Source organism: Camelus dromedarius, chromosome 23 (assembly GCF_036321535.1).
Source record: "Camelus dromedarius isolate mCamDro1 chromosome 23, mCamDro1.pat, whole genome shotgun sequence".
Lineage (NCBI taxonomy): Eukaryota > Metazoa > Chordata > Mammalia > Artiodactyla > Camelidae > Camelus > Camelus dromedarius.
This window is the reverse complement of record NC_087458.1, coordinates 22,564,018-22,584,706: the sequence shown is the minus strand read 5'-3', so window position 1 is coordinate 22,584,706 and position 20,689 is coordinate 22,564,018. Positions and strand designations below refer to the sequence as shown.

General features: G+C 45.5%; 1 protein-coding gene across 1 annotated transcript in view; it reads right to left on the bottom strand.

Annotated features, from left to right (window-relative positions):
* The window catches only part of BRINP2 (BMP/retinoic acid inducible neural specific 2), a 108,052-nt gene extending 90,454 nt beyond the window's left edge, over nucleotides 1–17,598 (bottom strand). Inside the window, exon 1 of the mRNA XM_031435720.2 lies at nucleotides 16,816–17,598. The gene's annotated coding sequence lies outside the window, so the exon portion shown is untranslated. The remainder of the gene's footprint in view (nucleotides 1–16,815) is intronic.
* Nucleotides 17,599–20,689: the final 3,091 nt, after the last annotated feature.

The following is a 20,689-nucleotide window of genomic DNA, read 5'->3' as shown; positions in this document are numbered from 1 at the left end:
CTCGCAGACATAGTAAACAATCTTAAGGTTACTGGGGGAAAGGAAGTGGGAAGGGATAAATTTGGGAGTTTGAGATTTGCAAATGTTAGCCACTATATTAAAAATAGATTAGAAAGCAAATTTCTTCTGTATAGCACAGGGAAATATATTCAGTATCTTGTAATAACCTTTAATGAAAAAGAATATGAAAATGAATATATGTATGTATATGCATGACTGGACATTGTGCTGCACACCAGAAATTGACACATTGTAACTGACTATATTTCAATAACAATAATAATAAATAGAAGAAAAAAAGAGATGGGCACAAAGTACCACAACAGGCAACAGTTGACTTAAGAGAGGCACAGAACTTGGGTATGAAAGGGGATGCTGGGAAGCATTACTCTCCAGAGATCCTGATATGATTCTGAGCAGCTCTTTCTAAGCTCCCATTGTTGGAGAGCCAGCCCACAGGTGTTGCTCCTGTCTTCTCTCCTCCTACACCTTTCCCAAGTGGCTGACAGGAAGAATCAACGATTTGGGTTAGACAGATCTGACTTGAGTTCAGACTCTGCCTCTCCCACTTCTGTGACCTCAGACTAATAACAAATTTGTCTCAGTCTCTGCTTCCTGATCTTAAAAGGAGCAGCTTGTATAGTTTACGTTTGTAGGGTGTCCAAAGTGATGCCTGGAACACATTAATTCTTTGGGAATCAGGGTTGGAAAATGCTCCCTTATTTGTCACATGACACATCTGTAGCATTCATTAATGAAGAAGACACAGAGATTCCGCAGTGAAATATGCCTATAAGTGATACTATTCATATTTTTACAGAGGAGGAAATTAAAGTGACCAGGAATCCTAGCTGGATTTTAAGTCCCAGTGACCCACATCCTACATGCATTTCAGAAGACACGTAGGACCTTGGAGTCAGTTCGTTCTCACTCCTCAATTCCTTCTCGCTCCCCGGGGTCATAACTTTGGCTTCCCGTTACGCCCGAATTAACACCTTTGAAGGTACCGATCAGAAAAGGTCTCCGACTGCACCATGTCAACCCCAGGCCTCCATAGTGTGAGAACAAGAAGCTGAACACCTTCACTGTGAGTAAGCACCGTATGTATGTCTGTATACACAATGTATATTATACACACACATATATATACAAACTTATTCCTTATAACAATTCATGAGTCTCTCCTCTCCTCTTTCTCTATTCAGATGATAAAACTGAGGACCAAGGAGGTGAAGTAACTTGCCAAAAGCCATCACTGGAACTGTGTCATCCAGCCCAGCTTGGTCCTTTAGGGATTCTGCCCATGCTTAGGAACAATGGGGGAGCTGAGAGTGGGGTGGGGGGTAAGGGCCAGGCTACTGAATTCCATAGTATGGTGTTAGCGGGATGGTCAGATCTTCAACTCAGTTTGGGATTTGGTAGGCACGGAATTCTGCACCTAATTGCTCTCCATGAATCATCATTGTCAGGTTGTTTTGCTAAGCACATTTTGTGTTTAAGTACAGCAAAATCTTTCAGAGGTACAGGTGGTCATTATAATAAATCCTCTGATGAATAAGGGGCAGTGATCACAGGCCCTCATGAATAGAGGGGAATCCTTAGGCACTGAGCTAGCGTGGCTCCTAACAGGTTATGTCTGCTGGAGCTGTCCCTCCTCCCAGGCAAAAATTTCCAGAGCCTCACTATTGGACGAGAGGCTGTCTGGCAGAACGGTTCACAGGATAGGCTCTGGAGGCTGACTGCCTGGGTTCAAATCCCACTCCACCACTTCCCAACTCTGTGATTTTGAACAAATTATTAGTCTCTCTGTATGTCAGTTTCAGCCTCAGTGCATGGGGATAGTAAAAGTGACTCATCGCTTGTTCTGAGATGTAAATGAGTTGGTACATATTAAAAATGGAGAATCATGCCTGAGAAATAGTAAATGTTTAACATTTAATGGCTATTATAACATACACACCTCCAGACTATAAGATAACCTCCGCGGATAGTGATTCCCCCAACTCCACACTCACTGTGTTCATTCTGTCCTTGGCAGATGTATTTAGCAGTAGAGCTGAGCTGTAATATCACCCTTGTCTCCCAGGCGTTGCCCACTCCCCGATGGCAATGTTTTTTATAACAAATTCATCAAAAGTTAATAAGTTTTTAGCAATCAAATAAACTTAAACAAAAGTTTCGAGGTCAAGGCATACTGGAAATATTTACTTACACAGAGTTAAAACATATTCTTTTATTGCAGGACTTTTCAGAACCCTTAAGAGGCTAAATGTATTGTGACCTACAATTGTGAATGAGGGGGTGGGTTTGAGAGGGAAGAGTGCCATGTTCCCCAAATTTCCAAGCCCAGAGCCTTTCCTTCTACATGACCCCAGTTAACTACTTAAGGGACATTAATGTTCTACCAAACTGAGCCAGGTAACATTTCCTTTGGATTGCCTTAAAATGGTGTCTCTCAAAGTGTGGTGCGGTCTTTGTATTATTACCTGCTCATTAAAATGCAGTTTTCTGAATTTCACACAAGACCTACAGGATCATACTCTGAAGGAAGGGCTGAAGATTCTGCATTTTAACAAGCTCCCCAGGCGCACATTAAATTTTGAGAACTGCAGCCTTGAAGAAAACACTTCCCTAATTTTGGAATTCTATACATTAGAAATCCTGAATACTAAATTTTCCTTAATAGGAAGGAAACTCATTGTGGGGGTGGGTACAGCTCAGTGCAGAGCACGTGCCTGGCATGCACAAGGTCCTGGGTTCAATCCTCAGCACCTCCATTCAAATAAATAAACCTGATTACCTTCCCCTTCACACATACAAAAAAAAATAATAATAAATAAGTAAGATAGGAAGGATACTTGTTAACTTCCCAGAAGCCCGTATTTTAATGATTAATGGGTACAGTGAGATAATGGTGAAGTTTGTTTAATTGCATAAACAGTAAAAGTTTTCCCTGTGCTAGGTATTGTGCCAAGGAGCAAGGGATACAGTGACAAATAGGACTCAGATCCTGCCTTCAAGGCATTTACAGTCTGTAATTAAGAAGGGACCGGGGATACAGCCTCTTGCCTGGCATCATCGTGGGGCCTTGCCTGCAGTCACCTTAGCAGTCAAGTTCACACGGGATCCAGGGGGCTCGTTCTAGGAATGAGAGTAGCGAGAGGAAGAATAAACTTCCCCCTTAACTGGCTCAGCCACGAATGAAGATTTTTTTTTTTTTTGCTTTGTTTTTGATATCCCGAAAAAAAAAAATGCAGTAGGAAACAGGACAAAGAAGGCAGATGAAGCAAAGGATGAGAGTGGGAAGTAAAGGGAGAGGAAACTTAATAGCTACATGAATAGGGGAAGGGAGAAAAAAAAACAAACCCACAACCCTGCTGACTCTGTTTGGTTTAAGGTGAGAAATAATAGGATTAGAATGTCAAATTGCTGAGTCCTGCAGACCTGAATCATAAACCCTTGAGCTGTTCAGCTTTTCCCCTCTGCAGTCACTAATTAAATATTGCCTTAAAAGACATAAAATAAAAACACAAAAACTTTTTTGGGGGGTCAAACAAAACACCTACCATGAGACTGTAACAGGGCTGGGTATCTGGCTGACCTGTTCAGGGAGTGAACGTGGACAGGATCTGCAGAAGGGACAGCAGGATAACAGAGGGCTTCCCTCTCTCAGACTTTTCATAATCATCCCTTATTGCATGTGCAACTCTTACAGCATTTGATTTTCACATGTAGTCTCTTTGTCCTAACTAGCAGTAGTTAAAAACACGTTGAAAAAATAAGGAATTTCCCTTTCAGTGTTATTTACACAGAGCTGTAAACCAGAGAATCCTGGTTTACAAGACATTATAGGTAGTATTTGAAGTCCAAAAAGCATGTGTCCATGTGTCCAACAGGAGAATTGAGCAGGCAAAGCTCAGGAGTGGCCCCAAATCAGGGTGGCCCAACAACTCAGCATCCTTTGCATCATTTTCACCTTTTAACCAGATAAGATCTTTATAAACTGTTCGCTTTCTTGCACATAAAGCTTGCCATATTGGTCGGTTCCCAAGTCTGTTCTCACTCATTTCCGGAAAACACGGTGTCTGTGTCCCAAGCTTGGTTGTTGGTGTCTTTATGATCAAGTCTCTGACTCCAGCATCTGAGGCCACAGTGAGTCCGTTTCCTGTTTTACTGTCCTCTCCTACATGGAGCAGGGCTGCCACTAAATAAGAATTGAACCGCCGAAAGCCCTAACGGAGACATCACTGGCCCTGTGTTCCTCTGTTGTTTGCCTGAGCAAAATCTAGCACGACTCTATATGCATACGGCATGTGTCAACTGTTTTAAAATTAGCCAATTTCCCTAAGTGTAAAAATGGATTTTTGTCATATCCCATGAACCATACATCACAGAAACAAAACCTGTTTTTGTTGTTTTCTTCTTTCCAAAATGCATTAAGTCTTTTAAAGTCACTGCCAAATCCATTTTACTCACTGCATTTTCGAGATACATTCAAAGAAACCAAGCAAAGGGGGAAAAAAAAACCTCATACAGTGCTGTCACTTGGAAAGAAATCTAGTTCATTACCAAACCAACCACACCTAGGAGGCCAGACTGCTACATCTGCTTTTAAGTAATAAACACATCACTGTCCTGTACTGAAAGTTTGGGATAGGTCAAAAATCATAAAAATTTAAAAAATAAGATGATAAAGAAAAAGAACTGTCACTTATGGAGCACTCTCATTACAGGAAGTGTTAGTTTTGAATTATGTCTTTTCATGCTCAAAACTAGCCTGTGATCTGAGTACAGAATACATCCATTTTACAGATGTGGAAACTGAGGCTTACGTAGTTAAATAATGTGGCAAGGTCATATAGCCAGCACAGGGCAGAGCTTGCCAATGACTTGTGCCCAAGTTAATCATCCCTGAGCCTGTGCTTTCAATGACTAGGTCATCTGATGTGTGAGCGAAAGAAAGCACATTAAACCCCTAGAGACATGATATTGAGACATCAGTAGGCACGTAGGTGAACTCTCACATTGCTGGTTTCTCTTCTTAATGAAGGTTTTGTGAGTACTGTCATGGGCTCAGTTGCCTTGGGTTCCTCTCAGTCAAATAAATCCACATTTAGCTTTGGAGGAGCAAGAGAAGGAGATGAGCTCATCTATGTTCTCCCACCACCAGCACAAGGCATTGTTTTTAAGGACTGTGGATAAGAGCAAGCCTTTGGGACATTTCGCTTGAGCCCCTGCATAAGGCTTCCAGACAGTGCTAAGATCAGAGTGATGCAACACAGGACTGACTAGGCAGCTGTCTGTATGGTCCTTTCTGAGGGGCCTACAGTTCCTCTCCAAAGGGAAAAAACGCTGCCTCCTACTTGGGTTAAAATTTGAATTTCTCTTTTGAAATGCTCAAGTGTTAACCGAGAGGGCAGCACATTAAATCATTATTAGTCATTAATGCTTCAGCACAAATTAGTTGATCAGGTTACTGAGAGGTGCGAAGGGCCCTGAGGAAAAGACATCATTTTGATGGAAGTGGTGGGGAGTTGCATGGATGGGGCAGGGAGGACAGAAGGATGGAAGGAGGACCAGGAGGACCACAGCATTGCTTCTAACACAGACACACACAGACACACACACAGACACACACACACAGACAAAGACACACACACACACACACACACACACACACACACACACACACACACACACACACACACGTCCTCCGATGTCCCTATGGAGCTTGCCGGGACTGTCCTTACATGCAAGGGCTTTAAAAAAGGTTCCAGCCACTCCTCAGCGACCTCCAGGCAAGAACCTCCCCTGCGCCTCCTCGGCCAGGGGGCTTGTAACACAGCCTTCTGCCTCTAGGGGTCTCCACTGCCCCGAGGCTTCAGGAGGATGCTGACCTTGCTCCGTTATCCGGCAGGGCTCGAATCCCAAAGGGTGAAGATTGCAGAAAGGGAAAGAGGCGCGTGCGGGGAGCCCCGAGGATCCCATCACCCACCAGACCACTGTTCATCCACCTCCCCTGCTCCCGCCTGACGGCGTACTTACAATACGCTAAATGGCTGATCGATGAGTGGAGGAGAGGCAGAAATTAACTGCCCCCCTACCCCGCCCCGCACTCCTTACTGAGTACTTAAGCGTTCGTATACCTCAAGGGGATTCCAAGGACTTCTCTCTGCAGCCCCACCCCGCGCTCTTCCAGGAAGCCCTGTCTCCAGGCTACTGCACTACACCTGAGCGGGAATCTCCCGGGACTCAGCCGGATGGATGCTCAAGATACCGCACAAGACCCCCAGAGTGATGGACAGCGCAGGGCCCCCCTCATCACCAAGGTCCCCCTTGCCACTGGGGCTGGACCCTGACGGCCAGATCCTCCCTGAGGTTGGAGCTGAGGAAGGGAAAAGAAAGTGAGGGAGGACGACAGCCTGGCTCCTGGGAGACCTGAGAGCCCTATGAAAGCAAGGTCATTGAGGGTTAGAGGGTCCAGAGTTTTCCCGTAAAATCTTACAAAAGAAGAATACTGGAAAAAGTAAGAAACTTTGAGAGAGGCACTATTCCTCACGATCCACGCTTGAATAGGCTGCAGGGGTTGGTGGCAAGACTCCAGGTCTCTAGCTCATTCTATGATTGAGTTTCAATCCCACCTCCACTAGTCATTCTAGCTGTGAGATCCTGTGCAATTGACTTAACCCCTCTGCACTTAAATTTCCTCATCTTCAAAATGGGAATAACGGTATCAGCTTCACAGGGGGTTGTGAGAGCTGACTCAAAGATCGCATAGCTGGTCCGTACGTGCCGAGCCCTGTGTCTGCCACACAGCAGGCATTTGCTCATAGGCACTGAATTCCATGCATCTTCCATCACCGAGGACACGGAGAACAAGAGAGATATGTCCTAGGCTCCCTGAACTTCACAGGTGTGTCAGCACTGGCGAGAGTCTTACATTTTAAAATCAACTTTAGATATGTCGCCTGTTGTTTTAAATGAATTACAAGTCTTGGTTTTTGAAGGAATTCTGGAGTGCAGTAGTTTTCAATGTGTTTCTGAACAGCCTTTTGGTTCCAAGGAGATGCCTCAAGGACCACTTGCGAGTGAGGAAAGAGAAGTGACAGGTGGGGGGAGTTCCATGCCCTCAGGCCTGCTCCCATCAGCAAGGTCCACTTCTGTGTGCTTCATCTATTGGGGTTCTAGGTAAGGATTTATTTGATTAGCGTCTTCTACAGCTTTTTTTTTTTTTAAGGTTAAAACCACTGCTAAAATATCCTTGTGTAATTCAGGGAAACCTTTCCTCCAAGTCTAAGGACACTCAACCCTTATTTCATTTGTTTTGAAAGCTGCTCTTTTAAAAATGAAACACACCTGTATTCAGAAACAGAGACACATAAATGTTTAGTCCACATGTCTTAAGTACCCAGTATGTGTAAGGCACTGCACTCAAAACTCTACAGCATTTTGAACAAGCATTAACCCTCTTGGCCTGCTCCAGAAATACCCTGAGGGTCTAACAATGCTTCCATCCCACACCTGATTTAGCTTAGATCTCGGAGCAGTTACCTTTACCCTGACAAATGTGCCCTTTCCCCTGGATATGACCTGAGACGTGACTTAAGACAATGATCATATTGAAAAGCTGTGTCAAAGAGCATGAGCTTTGGGATCTGACAGACCTGAGTTCAAATCTTAGCTCTGCCGCTTCCAAGCTGTGTGACCTTGGGTTAGTTATTTAACCTCTCTGAACTTTAATTTCTTCATCCATAAACAGAAGATAATAACTGTTCTCAGAGGGTTGTTAGATGATTAAATGAGACAATGCCTGGAAAGTATGTCTCATGGTGTCTGGCATGTGGCAACCATGGCCGGGTAGCTCCTGAAGCACTGGCATCTAACAGCAAATACCCAAGCTACTACCTGACTCTCACTGACCACAGCTAAATGCCATCACTGTTCTCCAAGGAACTCCATGTCCCATGAGCTTTAATACTTGGGGACACACCCACAGCTGCTGCCATTTTCTGGGTGCCCATTGTGTGGAAGGTACTTTGCTTGTATTTTTCATTCACTGTCTGCTATCTTCATGATGTCTGTGCTTCATAACGTAAGGGGCTATCCTCTCCATTTTACTACATGCAGCTACTGAAGCTCAGAGAGGTTGTGGAACGCATCCAAGGTCACACAGCTAGTAAGTGACCAAAACTAGACTGACGCCCCAGTTTGTCTGACCCAGAAATCAGGGGCCTTTTCTCCCTGCCTTGCTGACTCTCAGAAGTTCCCTGCGTGGAAGGTGGAGGGCATGGTGCAGCGGCAAGAGCCCTGGGTTGGCTGTCGGCTCCTCTGGGCTTTGTTTTCCTCAAGTTCAGCCTGTCAATGGGAATGATACGTACTTCATAAGACTGTAATAAAAATTAAATGAGATAATATAACTAAAACAAGCTCAGTACAATTTTTATCATAAAATAGGCTTCAGATATATATTAAATTGATGTGAATTTGCCTCACCCAAGTTTCATCTGCTCTCCAAATCATTTAATTTTTAACTTTATTATGAGAAATATTCATAGAGAAGATACATACGTATGTATGTCTATATATGTGGTGGGTCATGTGTGTGAATATATATGCCTGCATGTATGTATATGTCTATACATATACATATATATGAGAAATAGAGGACAAGCCGCCATCCCAGTCAACTGTCAGCATCTCAGTAGCACCCTCCTCTGTATGCCCCTGCCAGATCAAATTCCCATTTCTCCCTCCAGTCCAATTCACTTCTCATCTTGTTAAAAAATCATTTTCTTTTCCCCTTTCACTCAAGCCTCTGTCTGCAGCCTGTTTGCTGTGCCTGTCACTTCACTTAGGTTCTGAGTGACGTCATTCACAGGAAAGAACTGAGATAAAGTGGTTCAGCAGCGCAGGGACCCACCTGCGCATGCGCGCGTGTGTGTGTGTGTCCACAGCGTCTGCCTTTGTGGTAAACCAGATGTCTTGCGAGCTAGGTCTTAACCCAAGAGAACAGAAGGGACAAGTAGACTGATGGGAGAGAGGTTTGTGAACATCAGGACAACCTGCTGCTCCCCAGGACATTCTCCCTCTCCCCTGGGACTGAGTCTGCTACCTTCAATGGTTAGGGGTGGTCATCATAGCAGCTAGAGTCTTGGTTACAGAGTCCACAGTCTCTCTTTTTTAGATGCCCAGATCCTACACCACTCTGGGACTTCCACCTTCCTCAACTGACAAGTCAGCTTCCAGTTAAATGTTCCCTTCTGGAAAAGACCTTCCCTGATCACTGCCTCAGTCCCTCTCCTACCATACTCTATTTTCATATTTTTCGTTCTCAGCACCTGAAATTCTCTCACTTACTTCTTTGTCTACATGTTCATTTTTCTGGACATCACAGTCATAAGCCATGTGGACTCAGGATCAAAACTGGGTTGGAATGCTAGCCACTCCACTTACGAGCTGTGTGACCTTGAACAAACTGTTTAACCTTGCTGGGCCTCCAATTTATCAGCTGTAAAATGGGAATACAGGATTTACTAAAATCGGAATTATATAAACAACAAGATCCTACTGTACAGCACAGGGAACTATATTCAATATCTTGTAATAACCTACAATGAAGGAGGATATGAAAAATAATGGATATGTATAACTGAATCACTATGCTGTACACCAGAAACTAACACAGCATTGCAAATCAACTCTACTTCAATTAAAAATTTTTTTAAATTAAAATTAAAAAGAGGGAATTATAGAATCATTAGGGGAAGGAAATGAATGCAAAGCCTTCAGCATGGCGCCTGACACATAAGGATTACTAAAGTGTTAGCGTGATCAGCAATGTCAATAATCATCATTATTACAATTTTCATCCTGTCCCCACTCTAGGATATAAGCATCCTGATAGCAGGGCTTTTATCCGTTGCTCACTGCAGAACCCACAACGCCTGCCCAAGACGAGTACCCGGTACATACTCATATTATACACAATAAATAGTTCCTGAGAAGTACATCTTAGAACCCCAGTCCCAGCCCGGCCCCTGAGTGCAGGAGAGGGCCAGATACACAAATCACTACCGCGCGGTGGGTGCAGTACAAAATGAGTTTGCGTGAGACGTGCAGGGGGTAGAGGGGGAGGCAATGGATTCCTTCCCAGAGTCTCAGAGAAGTCTTTGCAGAGGAGATAGTCTCTATAGAGCCCTGAAGTTCAGTAACCCTCAGGAAGCAGAGAACAGGACAAGGGAAGGTTCTCCAGGGAAACACCACAACACATCAGACAGCCTTGGAGTACTCAGGGGACCGCCCGTAGTTGCAGATAGCGGGAGTGAGGAGGGGAAGTGGAGAGATGCCTGGAGAGGCTGCTAGATGAAGGACCTCCTGTTTGTGATGCTAGGAAACTTGGGTTTCGTTCTGACCAAAGTGAGGAGTCGCTGGAGAATCCCAATAATCAAAGTTACCATTTGGAAAGATCACCCTGGCTGCAAGGATCGGGGTGGGCTGGCTCACCCTCAAGGGAGGAGACAGGGGAACCAAGTCTTGGGGAAGTTCAGGTGAGAAGAGATGAGAACCTGACAAAGGAGAGCGGTGGAGGGAAGGAAGGTGGAGGAGGGAGCATGGCTTGAAGGAATCATCAGGAGGTCGATGTTGTCAATTCTTAGGGACTGATTGGCTGTGGGGGGCTGTGTGAGAGAAAGCAGAGCCCAGGACAACCCATATTTCTTAATGTTGCTGCTGGGGGACCGGTTGTCCCATTAACCAAAGTAGGGCATTTGGGCAGGAGGGAAGTCATCTTCTGTGTGAAATGGGTATATCATGAGTTCACCTTTGGACACCTGAACGGTGATCATCAAAGTGAAGACCTTCGGTAGGGAACGATGTTGACATTTGTTGAGCATCAATCATGTGCCTGGAATTGGGTTTGACTCCTTACATATTTGATCTTGTTTAATATTTAGAACACATTGAGAGGGGCAATTTTTTATGGATGATAAAACTGAGGCTCCGTGAGGTAATGAGCCTCACTTTATGTAGTGAACACTGAAGGACAGTAAGTAGACCAGTCTGATTAAGTGAGGTTGAATGAAGGGCACACAAAGAGAGAGATCAGATAATAAAGTAATAAAGGCAACTGGGGGCAGAGCATGGAAAAATTTGAATGGCGATATTAACCACCCCCCAGGGGTGTGGTGAAAATCAGATGAGGGGAAGCTTGTAAAGCACTTTGCAGACCACAGAATAGCTGAGCAAGCATGAGGAGTTTCCAGTTGTGGCCAAACCTTCTTGCAACAAATAACAAGATCATCACAATGAGTGAACGGCAATGTTCCAATCTGAACTTAATGAATACAACTCAGTCATGATGCCTTCTCCCCATACTTCTTACTGACAGGTCCACAAAAGAATCTCTAACACCCAACAGTGACTTTTCTTTCTCACCACCACACCATCAACATGTCTGGTGCCAAGGAAAACTCTCCCAAGGAAAGATGATAACATGGTAGAGATAAGAAGGGAGAAGGGGATCTGGAAATCAAACAGACCCTGCTGATCCCAATTGCTGTGTCCAGACCCTACAGGTAATTTATTCAGTTATTTCTACTGCCAGGCAGAAACTCAGAAATACTAGGGTAGAATTTCCAGGCCTCCTACCTGCTGATTGTTTGCATGAGACCCAGGAGCTGCCATGCTCCACAACAGCTTTGAGAGGGCTGAGTCTGAGCCGGTAAGGTCACCAGCCATCGAGTAGAAGGCAGTGTGAGCTATCTGTACCCTCCCTGACTTTTGATCTCAGAAGTACATGCCTAGACACTTTCAGATCTGTTCACCATCCCTCCCGCCATGTTCTCTCTTTATGCTTCTGGCTCCTCTTGTTTCTTGCCTCTGCCCTTTCTCCAAATCACCTGTCACTCCTCTGCAGGGCTAGACCAGCACTGCCCAAAAGAAACAGAATGAGAGCCAGGTGTAGAATTTTAACTTTTCTAGCAGCCACATTAAAAAGTAAAATGAAATGGGTGAAACTAATCTTAATATATTTTATTGAACCCAAGGGACCCAGAATACTGTCATTTTACTGTGTGATCAATATGAAAAGAAACAGTGATATTTTACATTCTTGTCCTTTAAGCTAAGTCTTCAAAGTTCACTGTGTATTTTTACACTTACAACACACATTCCGTGCGCTCACGAGCCCCAAGTGGCCAGCGGCCACCGTGTGAGTAGCGCAGGGTGGGGCAGAGCTCAGTCCTGTGAGGTGGTAGACTGCCCACGCTTTGCTTAGTCCAGGATTCCAGACATAACGTGCTTTTCATGCGAGCTTCAGTGATAGGAAAGATGGAACTAGCAGTTGAGGATTCCATGCTGTAATGATGTTACTCAACTTCACTTCCATCTGCATCGCCAAGCAACAGTTTCAAGAGAGAACAGCCTGCACCCTAAATGGGCAGATGAGACCCATCCAGCCCAGCGCCCCGTCTGAACCATAACTGAGCAGCCTTTCTCTTCACTCCCAGACAGAAGAGGCTCTAGCCGACAATCACGACCCCACACCCATGGCCCTGGACAGCTACCTTAGTCCCCTACACATGGCAGTGGGTACTTGTGAATAATAAAGAAAAAAGGCTTCCATCCCAAAGACCAGCTTCAGGGTCATTTAACACGGAAAGCAAAAGTGACAACAAGGCCTAGGGGAGAATTTTGAAGAGAAAGTACAGCTCCCTCAGGACTTGTCCCCAAAGTGAACTCCTGGGGCTAAGCAACCAAGCAGACCAGGTTCTTGGGGATCTTCCTCTTGACCAGAGAGTCAATGATGGCATGACTTTAGGCAAGTCATTCCACTCTCTGTGTCTCATGGGAATTTTGTCCATGTTGGAATGGGGTCACCCAAGCAACCAGTCACATGGAGAGTGAACAGATATCTCAAACCCAGTGAAGACCAATGAACACGGTTGGACCAGTTCTCTCACAGGACCTATGCTTTAGCTTGACCTTCTCTCTAGGAAACAAGGCTCCCTGCTGGAGCACATGTGTGTGGCTGAGCGGTCAGGGCCATCTCCTGGTGGTCTGGGATCCTTAGTCCTTCCTGGGCGCTGCCCGGGCGGCCAGACCGCCTCTCCCCTCTGCTGCTCAGCTGAGCAGTCACAGGGCCTCGTGGCACCGCTGCGGGCGATACCGCACCCACCCCGCCTGCTTCTGTGGTCTGTTCCTCGGTGACTGCTACAGCCTATGTTTTATTAAAAGGGAAAAGGAGGGGAGATAAGAGGTTATGTACATGGGCATGCTCAAGAATCTAAAGATTGAAAATCTCCTCAGTGCTTAATGCCTGAGGGCTCTGGCATTTTGCCGGCTCCAAGTAAACCCCAATGGGGACATTTGGGTGGGGAAATAGGAAATGAAGGGAAATCAAGGTTCTCTCCTAGGAGTTTCTGATTCTAAAAAAAATACGGGAAGATTTGTTCATGTTCTCTTGAAATGTGCCTGCTTTCCCCCAATATCTTTCTCTAAAATTTGTGACATGCTGTTGAGAAGCTCCCTGACCCTGAGCACTATTTTTCCCCATAAACTATGGATTAGACTGGAGGGTGGGTGCAAGGCCAGGTGATTTGCAAGGCCTAATGAGATATCCAGCATTTCAGAGCCCTCTGCCTGGTCCGAGGACAGCTTCCTCTAGGCCAATAGACGCTTCAAATAATTAACCCAGGTGTATGCTGTTTCCAGGATCCAAGTTGAAAAGAGGCTGAGGGCACACCCCAGGGAAACAAGAAAGCCTCGAAGTTTCCAGCCTTCTCAGCTGTGCTGCAGTTAGCATCTCTGTCAACTGGAATCTTTTTCTCCATTTCTTCCTCTCCAACCAAATCCCACCCTGTCCCCCCGTGGCAGAACTCAAATTCTCCCTCCTTGGAATATCAAGAGCTCTCATTATTCCAATAACCAATCAATTGCAGGTTAATTAGGTCAGCCCCGTGAATCTCTTCTACTGAATGGCTGTTGAGAATGCACATTGTCATTTACCCTTTTTCCAGAGGTAAGCCTATTTTCCTAACTAGAATGTAAGATAATTGAAGGCAAAGACAGAGTCTTTATAAGACTTTTATCCCTCGCAGCCCTCACGTCAGCACCAGAGGCGAAGCCCAAATCACTGCAATCTCCCATTCCAAAGTACAGAGCAGCTGAATCAAATCAGAGTTACTAGGATTAACCATTCCTTAGAAGTCGGTAGAGTCTGGGGTTGGTTTAGGAGCAATAAGACCCGGACCCCACTCCATAGGTTCCCTTAAATGCTGTGAGACCCAGAGTAAAACAGTTCCTCTTTCCAAGGTCCTCTGCCCTCCCTTTTCCAAGAAGGAGGCTACCATCATTCTAGCTCGACTTCTTAGGGTAATCAGAGATAAATGAGACAATAAGGCGTAATTAGATAAGCTCCCTAAAATGGTCCCAGCCCTTTGGAAAAGTATGCCATTATAAAATGTATCCAAGGTCTTGTTATTTAAGAGAAAGAGTTGAATCGCCAAAAATAACCCGCACAGTGGGGGAAGCAAAACACTAACCAGGAAACCTCCACACTAAGCATCCCATAGTCAGCAGAAAGTGCCCACGCAGATATCTTGAGTCCCTCCAGATTAACTCTTGTTTGTGAGCTGGGGAGGGATTTTGGAGCACCGTCTCAGAGGGGATGGGTTTTTTGTGTGTGTGTAATGCTCCCCAGTGGCTAGCCTGTGTCTTGGGAAAGGGTATCAGAAGGAGCTGATGACGCAGGGATGTTCTTTGCCCTCTGGCCTTGCTCAGTAAACAACCTGTTAGGAGTTTCTGTTTGCAACCAGGAAGGAAAACTCAGAGGATGATCTCAAGGGCCAAAATGGAGAAGATGGTCCCCATCCATGAGCCCGGCCCAATGCTGGCAGAGTGGCACCCCGCCTCCCTCCCCAGCCCTTCCCTCCTTCCCTCCTCTCCTGTGGCCACACTGCAGCACACATCACTCCATTGTAGGAGACAAAACCAGCCCGATTTGGGGGTGAGGAGGGAGAAGCAAGAGTCAGGGATGCTTCTGTCTTCTCCATGGCTGCAGAACAGCTGTCAAACCCTTTGGAGCCAGGATGGGAGACCATGATCTAACATTTGCTTCCTTTTCCTCACACATCTCACAGTGTCCAGGCTCTGTACCCACTCAAACCGTATCCCGCCTCAAAGAAGCAAGGCATGCATCCTTCCCCAGAGTAGGCAGCAGCTATGATATTGATAAGATTTTAGGATCGTTGGTGGCAGCATTGCTTGGTCATGCCCCTAATGCTGCAAAGCAACTTATTCTGGTTGGGAGGGAACTCCGGAGGGCCCTGCCTTAAACAAATAACATGCACATAACTGGGTGAAGTCAGGAGGGAAAACACACAAACTCCAGCATCAATTTGCTGTTGCCTGATGTCATCAGACTGCCCCCCAGGGGATTTTGTAAAACACTCGAGCTGCTTGGTTAATACTGGCGTTGCATGTATTCTAGAGAGCATGGTCAGAAAGTGCGTCCCTTCAACACGCACATGTCTGGAGAAGGACAGAGGCTGAAATACTTGACTTACAAAATACCTTCTATCCTCCTGACTGGTCTCTGATGACAGATCACTGTCCCTGCTGGATAAGACTCAGATCACCCAGCTAGAAGCCTGGACTGTTATAACTGCTATCCTTCTTAACAAAACATTTGTCCTTGCTCAGGGCGCCCGGCTCCCAGAGCCGGGAAGAGCACACACACACAGTTCTTTACGGAGGGGTCTGTTCAATCATGTTACAGGGCATTAGTTGGATTATTAGTTAATATTTGGCTCAGGTCTGTATACCCTGGATAAATATGTACCATGCAGAGGGACTGCTTGGTAAGGAGAAAACTCCTCTGGGCTAGAACAGCAGCTCCCAAGTTCATGTTCCTATGAGGAAGGAACACTCCAGGCATCTGGGGCCTTGGAAGAGAGCTGCACATGCATGCTTCTCCTGTCGGCAGCCAGCTCCCTGCACACAGCTGTGAGCACAGACACACACATACAAATACTCACGTACCATAACCAGGACTAGACCGTGTACTCAAATGATCACAAAACCAGGGAGAGAAATCGAGATTGCCAGATAATCCCAGCACACCCCTCCTTCCAGGACAGCAATGTTCTCCCCAGTGTCTCCAGCACGCTGCCAGGCTCAACTCAATCAATGGGGTTTCCGCCACCACCCTGGGGAGACAATTTGCAACCTACAGGGTTCACTCATCAATTTTTTTTTTTTTGGCTGCATGTACATGGGAGAAAGAGACAGGCCTCTACAGGCATGCCCCAGAGCCCCATGAACATGTGAATATAGCTCTACGAACATGTGAATATCTGCGAACTTGTGTAACATGTATCATGACCTCAGCTCTTTGGGGTCCATCCCAACCGTAGCGAACCGGGTACAGTTCAGTTCAGCATCTGCTGGGCAGGCAAAAGTCCTCGTCATCTGCAATTATGCAGCCCAATTGGATTTTCTGAAGCTAATGGGAGTTGCACTAACTTTGAGGACTTAAACCAGGCAAAAGCAATGTAGGTCAGAGGCAGTGCCCAAGTCGTGTGACGGCCATGCAACACCAGGCGGCAATAACAGGACGATCTCCTGCCAAACCCCAAAGTCCACTGCTCAGCTCCACAAGACAGAAACTAAGAGAGGGGATCATTCCCTCTGCCTGCAACTGCCAGGAGCCAGGGCAAGAGGGCTGTTGGAGGGCAAAATGATCCCCTTGCCAAGGTACACACCAAAAAGACAACGAAAAGGGGATGGAAGAAAATCATCAAAATCCTGCACTGTTACCTTGAATCCTTGCGAGAGCTCTCCTTGCTGTATCAGCTGCTCCCCAAACCTTCACCGATTGGGAGGAGACTCCTAAAAGATTCCAGGTTTTTGTGCAACATCTCCAGTGGCTGCTTTCCAAAGTTTTTACTTCATGATTTCTTGTGGCTCCTTCTCATTTGGGGGAACGCGAATGGCTCCCCCTCGGCGTGTGAGAGGGAGCGGATGTCTCTTTTCAAATTCTCTTGCTCCCCGCTTTGCTGCTGCTGCTGCTGCCGCCGCCGCCGCCGCCGTCAGACCACTTGCCTGCTGCCTTCCAGCTGAGCAGCAAGGATTCCCGGCACCCACAGCATGTTTGAAGTGGGGTTTCGACGCCGGGCCGGGGCGCACGCGGGTGGAGAGGGAAGGAAAGTGCCAAACCCGACCCGGGGAGTCTCCTGTCCCTCCAACGATGAGAAACCCAAGATCTTGCCTTCCTTCCAACTCTAAAGAGACTCACCTGCCCTCTGTCTCTCTCCCGGAATCGCTGCTTTGCACATGGGCAGAGACAGCTCCTCTGGCTTCACCGCTCCCGCGGCTGCCTGCAGACCTGCCCGGGCGCTCGCCGCGCACGGCAGGTGCACATCCCTGGGCAAGTGCTAACGGGATCCTCCGAGCTCAGCGGAGGCGCTGCCCGAGGAGCCGCGAGCAGAGCAGCGTCCGAGGCGGGCGGATTCCATCCCAGGCTGCAGCCCGGCGCGTCCCCGCTCCGACTCCGTGCTGGTACCTAAGCAGTTTCACCTGCAGACTCAGGCTCCAGCTGAGTGTCTTAAGATAACAATGCTGCCCTGCCTGCCTCTCGCTTGCTTTCTTATGCACGTAGGTGGGCAGCCAATGGGACGCAGCGCCACACTCCCCGCGGGCGCCCATTGGCTGGGCGGCTTGGCAGGGGGCGGGCTCGGGGCCTCACCGGCTGTCTCCTTTGGTTAGCTGGCAGGCTGGGGTACCAGCTCTGTTAACCCTCCCAGCTTTGCAGCAGGGACTTTTTTGGTGTGGGAAAGGGAGCCTTGGGTAAATTCACGGCTGGGGAGTTGAAGAGTGGAAGAAGGCTGAGGAACAGGAAGAAGCTTGGGAGCTAATTACATTTTCTTCTAATCTTCTTGAGTTACAATAATCATTTGTCCCAGACCATTTTGTTTGTTTGCTTAACTAGAACTTGCAGAGATAGGGACCCATTTGAGCCATTTTCCTTCTAATTCGTGGTTTTATTCTGTTGTGCTGTGCATTTTAGCCTCTTGGTCTCGGTCCTGAATTATTTAATTAGAAATGAGCCCCCAAGTGAGAATACTTATCTCAAAGTGTATTTTCTCTGTCTCTCTCTCTCTCTCACACACACACACCCAGAGATACGAGAGAGAGAGAGAGAGAGAGAGAGAGAGAGAGAGAGAGAGAGAGAGAGAGAGAGAGAGAGAGAGAGAGAGGCAAAAGATAGCAGGAACTCAGTGAGTAGAGAGGAACAGATTTAGAGACTCTGAACAGCTAAATCAAGAAACATTCTGTCCCCAGACCAAGATTGTGAAGACGGCAAAGAGAAGAACTTCAGGTTTCTGGGGAGAAATTAAGGGAAAAAATGTCCTGCTTTCAAAAAAGCCAATTGTTTTGCCTGTGGTGTTTCCCTTCTGTGTTTCCTTTCACTTTAGTGTGTCAGGAAGAAGGATTGTGACTCTCTACTTGGTTTTTAAAGGAAGACTAGAGAAATCAGAACAGAAACAGCCTTGTTTCTGTAAGGCAGGTGCTGTTGCTGAGCCTGCAAATTGAGAGGAGAGAGAAAGACAGACAGGGACAGGGTGGGAGGGGGAGAAAGAGTAAAAAAAAACGTTAACTTTGAAGCAAAGAGTGTAAAATATATTTTTAATGACCTAAGGAGGATGCAAAACTGAATTATGTCCAGCTAACTAGCAGACTACACTAAATTTTTGCAGAGCATGGGAGAGTAGTAGTTGAAGGAAAACAAAAAATCCAATTCAACAGAATTGCTGGGAGGTGGAGCTGGCAAAGGAATGTGAGGGGTTCACACTAACTTGTGTGACAGGGAAAATATGGAGAGGATAACACAGAGTCAGAAAGAGAGAGAACTGTTTCAATTGTTTTTTTTTTTTCTAAAAATGTCTCTAAGAGAGACATTAAAGATTATTTTTGTTAAGAACTAGAATGCAGAGGTTTAATGAATGACAAAGTTGTATATGTCAGGATTATCTACAAAGCATCAGGGCGCCAGGTGTTCTAAACGAATGGGGAAAATTAGAAACATCTCTCATTTACACACTCTTAGCCCCACCCATTTCTTTCTCTTTCTCTGTCTTCCTGCCTCTATCTTATATAGGTGTGACCTTCCCTCTCTGTTCTGTAGGTATCTGCCTAAGCTATCAAACATGTCAGAGAACAGTCCAGAGAATAAAATATCTAAGTGAACCAGCGAAAGCCTACATCTGTTGCTGTCCAACTGCTGCATTATTTGTTCCTGTGCTTCCCAGAGACAGAGACCCCCTGAATTTTGTCCCAGGTGACAAGACACTGAATGTTGAGACTCTTGTGAAATAGTAGAAAGGAGTGCGCAAATGAAAGGAGTAGTTGAACAAATGATTGCCAATCTCCACAGAAAGTTAAAATTTCCAAGACCTCTAAAGGAGAAGGAAAGAAGATATAAAGTTAGGAGACAGGAAAACAATTTGAAAAAAGAAAAGCTTACCTCTAATTTCTTCTCCTATGGAGTCCTAAGCCATGTAAAAAACAATCTAACAAGGTATAATAGACATTACAAAATTCTGCAAGTGTACAGTTTGATAAACTTTTGCTTATATAATGCATCCATATGATCACTACCCACAGCATTGCCAGGAAGCTCCTCCTGTATTCCTGGTCAAAACTCCCCTCCTCCCAGAGATAACCACTATTCTGACTTCCAGCATCAAAGATTGTTACATGGTCTTGAATTTCATAGATATAGAATCTTAGCACATACACTCTTCTGTGTCTGGTTTCATTCACTTATTATGTCTGAGAGATTCATCCATGTGTTTGCTTATTTTTCATTGCTGTGTAGTGTTCCATTGAATGACTATATGCAACTTATCCATTTTCCTATTGAGGCATATTTAGGTTGTTTCCATTTTTATCCATTATGAGTAAAGTTGCTATGAATGTTCTATACATTCTTTTGGTGGACATATGCCATGATTTATCCTGGGTATATGCCAAAGAATGTAAATCACTTAATTTGCTTTTTGCTACTACATGGGAAAAAAAAAAACTCATGAAAAAAATTCTTAAGCCTATTTTCTTTCTGAAATAATTGAAAAGTGGGTAATAGCAAAAGCTATTACTACTGAGTGCCAATTAAATGCCTAAAATGTTAGCTCCTTTACATATATAATCTCATTTCCTTCTCACACCTACTCTAAAAAGTATGTATTATTGTTTCCATTTTGCTAATAAAAATGTTGACTGTAAGACACTGTATTTGGAAATGGCCCTTGGCCACCTAAGGTTTTGTGTGTGTGTGTGTGTGTGTGTGTGTGTGTGTGTCAGGGCTCTGTGAGAGGAGATAAGGGAGAAGGGAGGGATGGAAGATCTCACTATATAAATTAAGACTGAGATTTGGCTGTAGAGATGGGACAACCTGGAGAAAACTGAGTGGAGTGTTTCAGGCAGACAGAATGGCAAAGAAGGAGTGAAATTGAAGAATGGGCTTAAATTTGATTGGGATGTGTATGGGTGTTTTGGGACCAGGGGGGATAACATAGTAAGCAATACACCTAAAAATATAAATAGTATGAAATTTGAAAGAGTTTTTGAACTTCCAAACCATGGCGTTTGAATTTTATCCTGTAAAGAAAGAAAAACTTTAGAATGGCAG